Genomic DNA, 6,056 nt, shown 5'->3' on the forward strand with positions numbered 1-6,056 from the left:
CCCTACTCGGCGGGCCAATCAAAACCCAGCAGCTCCCATGCCAGCCAATCAAAATTTAGTATCTCCCAGCCCGCCTCCCCACCAGCCAATTAAAAATGAAGCGTCGTCATGGCAACCAGTCTCTTCCAACCAATGGCAGGAGCCCATAGCCGACGTCACGATTGGATGCCAGGTTCCATTCTGTTTTTTTCTATTTTCAAGTTGTTTACAGAAACGTTAGTACATTTTATATACTAGTGTATCGAGGGAGGCAACAGGCAAGTCAGTTCAAAAGTCTTTTTCATAACAGTAGTGTATATTTGATTTTATTCCATATTTTAAGTGGAGAGGACATTGCGCGGGCAATCTGACAGCTGGACAGAGGTGAAGTTTTCCGGGAGTAACGTCAAGGCCTGTATATCCTCATGTTTCCATTTCTGTACAGTTTACGGAGTAATAATAAGCACCGATACAACCACGCTTGCAAGTTTTTAGGAGCTTGTATGTTGCTGGGAATAAACGCACGTTGCTATAATGATCGCCATTCTCCGGAACCTGTTGAATGTGGTGATTGGCCAGTGTGGTAGTGCATGCATTGTTCACAGTATAGATAGTAAGTTACCTTTTATTATTATTAAATAATCGGGGGCTTAAGTAATCTTATCATATATGGCTACAGGATTTTGATAATAATTTAAGTGACAAGAAAATTTGAATAGGCTACGGAACGCTATTTTCGTTGGCAGTTCTCCTACTAAATATGCTGATATGCATGCTGTGCTGTAGTGAATATACGTAATAACTTTTTAAAGGAACTCATTTAATGAAACCACGTAGGCCATACTTACTTCTTCCGAAGCCGGTGTACAGTAATTCTTGTTATTTGAAATAGATTGTAAATATTTTAAATGAAATTTCAGAATAAAACCTGTCCTCTATCCTCTCCACACACACTGTGAATTATGCCATAGGAAAAGCTTGCAACCGATGATCAGCCAGAGGTATGTCCTGTACCCCCCACCCTCCACCAGCCACCCCACACACTCGCTCTCCTTCCCTCCCTTCCTCCCTCTCCCTCACGCTCTCCTTATCCTACCTTCACTCTCTCCATTTCTCCTCTCTTCCATCCCGGGTGAGTGCCCTGGAGGGATGACTGCCACCCACCTCCTGTTCTCTCTCTCTCTCTCTCTCTCTCTCTCTCTCTCTCTCTCTCTCTCTCTTTCAATATGGCATCGTGGGAAGGTAGACACAAGAACCATCACTCAACCTGCAGTTCATTATAAGGAGGGAGGGAGAGAGAGTGAGAGTCGGTCCTAACCTGCAGCACAAAGTGGACAGAATTCTGTAGAAAGAAAACGCCAACCTGCAGCATGAAAGAGAGAGAGTTTAGTTTTCAACTTTTAAGTCCTGTACCAATTATCCGTGCATATGTTGGTTCCTTACATATCAGTTTCTGTGATAGTTATAAGTGGAATGCTGCCCACCTTGTGTGATGTGAACTAATTTCGTGTTGTTTAGTGGTAAACAAGGTCACGGCGTCTGCTGATGCTGTGTGGGGGGTTGCCATGGATGCTGAGAGAGAGCGCGTATGGATGTCAGTAGGCCTCTTTTGTGAGAATGTATGCGTGTGAATTGTAGGCCTATGAGAGAGAGATGGAGAGAGATTGTTTGGTTCAGAAATGCCTAGGGTTTGTATGAAATTTGCTTAGAATTCAAATGTTACCGGTACTCTTTAGTTTCTTTTACTTGGAAACAATTTGCTTTTCAGGTTGTCGGTGTCGTCATTACACTCAGCAGTGTCGAATTGCTTTTACTTGGGTCTTGCATTTCAGCATAAGAACTCGTATTTTTTCCCATGTGTTAGTTGAATAATATTTACCCAATCGCTCTTCCACATCTCTTATATTCTGCTTTTTTTTCCCATCCTTTTGCTACCTTTCTACCCCCCTTGTATGGACTACATCCTTCTGGCCTTCCCTTCTTGTATCCCTCCATTGCACTTGAACCTTGACTTTCACCACCAGCAAGTGGTGGTCAGAAAGTCCAGTCCCCCAACCTTTGTGTGCTCTGGCATTTATTCTATACCTTCTTATTCTTTCATCCACACACACATAATTAATCATTGACCTCCATTCATTCAGTTCACCTCCCACCTTTTTCATCGCTCGCCACGTATACCTGTGACTCAAAGCACCAAAGAAACCGAAAAACACGAGGCAGCAAGCAGAAGTGGCTGACAGGTCGATCAGTACGGCAAAAAACTTTAGTAAGCTAATGAAAAAGGTCAGTTATAAGTTCGGAAACTACTCACGCGTCTGCCAAGGTAGCAATAACTGTCATACTAAAAGCTGTCGCAGCTGTATACCCGGTTGTATCCCTGCTCATTGCACTGATCAGAGGGTAAAGCAACGATGCCCTAGTTTCCTCTTCCGATTCCTCAAAAAATAAATCTCCGTAGAACAAATCATCACAGGACTCCATGTTGTCACTGGCGCTCCCTCTGTCAACTGAATGCGATAGTTTTTCCATCGCGCTCCCGACCGCGCGAAATCTAAGAATATGATCGTGGAAAAAGATAACGCGTTAGCTGTACTGGGACATGAGATAAAAAATGAAACTAAGTAAACGTCCATTGTTGTTACTGGCTCTCCCCACAGTAAGAAAATCTATGGGAGTCAATGGAAGATGGGAGCACTTAAAAAATCCCAAAACAGGATACTCCACGTTTGCTGAGCCGTATTCTGGGTATTTTAGGAGGCTTTGTAACACCTATATTAATCCTTACCATCCTCTTATACGGTACTTAGGCTATATCGTTTTCGTGTTTACATAATTTGCATCAGTAACATACACGAGGAAGTTGAGGTGCTGAGAAGAAATCGCTAAGGAAAATGTGTTAGGAAATCTTCAAAGAAACTTGAGTTACATTACCACCCTCCTGTGCTATGACGTAGACACTGATTATTTTTTTATTATGGCTCTTAAAAATGCTTCTTTAAGTTTTTTTTAGGTAAACTGTTAGAAACTCATAGTCGTTACCTAATACCTGATTATGCGTTACGTAATAAACACAGTTAATTTAATTTCAACGTGACCTCTACACGTTTCTTCACAAAACTTCTTTAAAGTATTTAACTATTTATTAACAGTTAAAAATTATTGACGTTTTAAGGTTCCGATTATGTTCGCACAGCGTTATCGATAAAGGATGCTGAGTTTGTTACAAATTTCTTGTGAGATCGCGCGTAAATTGTGTAAATATTTGAAAATATAATCTTCAGTGGGAGTTGTTTTTTAGCTTGATCCACTTGTTCACGTTCAGGCCTATGGCCGGAAGACACTAGGTATACCTAATCATCAGTTGACTGAGTCAGTCCACTGCAGGACAGAACCTCCCCCCCCCCCTTTTTTTTTTTTTTTACTTTCACCTGTTGACTGTTAGTCTGTTCCATATAGTCCCAATAAATCTCTGAAATTTCTCTCTCCAACTTGTTCCCTCTGTCCTCCCTCTCACTTCACCTCTGGGTTGTCATTCACTAACCCTGGTTGCTCCATCGTTATTACACTACGGAGGACCCAACCTCCCCACATCCAGTCATGCTTTATTACTGTAGAGATTATTTCAACTACTTTTATCTGTTACCATTTCGAGGAAGCTCTCCATCTGTCTGTCCGTGTGGCTCATATCCTTTACGTTCCTCTGGGTTTGTGATCGAAGCTTACGTTCCAGGGATGTCATATTATCTTACTTTTATTCCGTTCCTAATGTCACTACAGGAAGGACGCGCTGGTTTTATAAGCTTTTTTTTTTTTTTCGCTAAAGTCAATTGTTTGTCCTTCATATAGTTAGTTTACCAATAACTCTCCTTCCCCTTCCCTACCGTAACATAACTTCTTTATCATGAATGTATGGACTTAATATATAGAAAACTAAACGCGCGCGCACGCACGCACACACACACACACACACACACACACACACACACACACACACACACACACACACACACACACACACAGGTTGCGAAAAGTTTCACTGACGAAGTGGGTGGTTACTGTCCCCCTGGAGCAAGGGGACGGGTGTGTGCGTGTGTGAAGGTCACAGCCTTGCCCTTAGATTGGACTATATGAGCTCTCAGCTCCCTTCCGGGAGGGTAAAAGCTGACGATCACGACCATCAGGTGATCCTGACTAACCCGGTGAATTACACACACACACACACACACACACACACACACACACACACACACACACACAGCGTGAGGAACTGCCCACGTGTTATGCTGCCCATGAGGCTGGGGGTGGGGAGTAATAAGTAGGCAGAGAGAAGCAGGGGTGATTAAAGTATAATAGCTTGTGAAAAAAAAAAAATAAAAAGGCATGGGTAGAAGAGCCTTATTGAAGGGGTAGAAAACTGAGTGACGGGAGAAGTGAAGGGGATAAATGAATAGGTGTAAATAATAACAGTAATAATAATAATAATGATGATAATTATGATGATAAACAGGGTGACAATTGCAAAGACACAGTTAACAGCAGATCTGTTAACACTTAGAGACCTCCCACTCACTGAAAGCTGAATAAAATCGTCTGGTGATAGCTTTTCCAACTTTGAAATGGGTTAGCAGCCAGAAAAAGCAGACAGACAGTAGGCTGGTAATTAGAGACAGCAGAGACAGGAGAATGAGGGACATGTGGGGAGCAGACAGGTACTGAAGCAGATTACCGGTAAGCAGATGCGGTAGAGCAGTCAGGAAGAGAGGGATTGGAAGGAGGAAATAGACAGAGAAGGACAGGGTAGGCAAAGAGGGAGAGGACAGGGTAGGTAGAGAGGGGCCGGCTAGACTGAGAGGGACAGGGAAGGCAGAGAGGGGCCAGGTAGGTGGAGAAGGACAGGATAGGCAGGGAAAGGTAGTGTAGCCAGAGAGGGACAGGATAAGCAGAGAGGTACAGGGTAGACTGGGAAGGACAAGGTAGGCAGAGAGGGGCAGGACAGAGTAGGAAGAGAGGATGAAAATAGGCATAGAGATACAGGGTAGGCAGAGAGGGTAGGAAGAGAGGGGCCTGGTAGATAAAGAGGGGCAGGAAAGGCAGGGAAGTATAGGGTAGCAGAGAACTGTAGGGCATACAGGGACAGGGTAGGTAGAGAGGGACGGGGTAAACAGAGAAGGACAGGGTAGACAGAGTGGGGTAGAGTAGGGCGAGGCAGGCTAATGTAACAGGGTGTAAACGGTAAGGCAGAGTGAGGCAGGGAGGGACCCAGCCAAGGTCAGACTGCCGAGAGGAGAGGGAGGGAGGGGTGGTGGAGGAGAGGGAGTGGGGAGAAAGGGGAGAGAGGGAGTGGGGTCGTGGGCTGAGTGGGTTGCTGGAGAGAGTGAGTGCGGGAGGGGGAGAGAGATTGGGGGGCTAGGTGAGTAAGGTGGTGGAGGAGAGTGGAGGCGCGGTGACTGAGGTGGTGGGGAAAGGGAGTGGGGGAGAGGTGTGTGGGTTTGTAGGGGAGGGGAAGTGGGGATGAGATGAAAGGGCTGGTGGGGAGAGGGAATAGGCGGCGAGGCGAATGGGGTTGCTGGAAAAGAGGGGATATTAGGAGTGGGGGATATAAGGGGAGTGGGAAGAGAAGAGAGTGAGGTGGTGGAGGCAGAAGGAATAGAGTGATTTTGGGTAGTGCGGTGAGGTGAGTGGAATGGGAGAGGGAATGGGGCTGAGAAGGGTGTTGTAAGAGAAATATTGCAGTGAATTAATGCCAGGTTAGTAGAGAGAGAGAGAGTATTGGAAACGAAATTGGTAGGATGGTAAGGCTAAAGGAGTGAGGTTGTGAGATGGCAGGGATTGTGGCTTGGGGTTGTAGGAAATAAGAGGGGAGGGGGTTTTGTGGTGGGGTTGCAGAAAAATGAGAGGGGAAAGGAGTTGTGGAAGGGCAGGGAGAGGGGAGGATGGTGAGGATGTGGGTTGTGGGTTGGCAGGGAGTGGAGAGGATGGTAGTGATGAGAGTGGCAGGGCAGGAATTGGGTAGGGTGGTGGGGATGTTAGTAGAAGTGAGTGGAGTTGTGGGGAGATAGAATGTGGGAAGGATGGTA

This window comes from Coenobita brevimanus, chromosome 61 (assembly GCF_032717465.1).
Source record: "Coenobita brevimanus isolate Jiangsu-jjx chromosome 61, ASM3271746v2, whole genome shotgun sequence".
NCBI classification, from domain to species: Eukaryota; Metazoa; Arthropoda; class Malacostraca; order Decapoda; family Coenobitidae; genus Coenobita; species Coenobita brevimanus.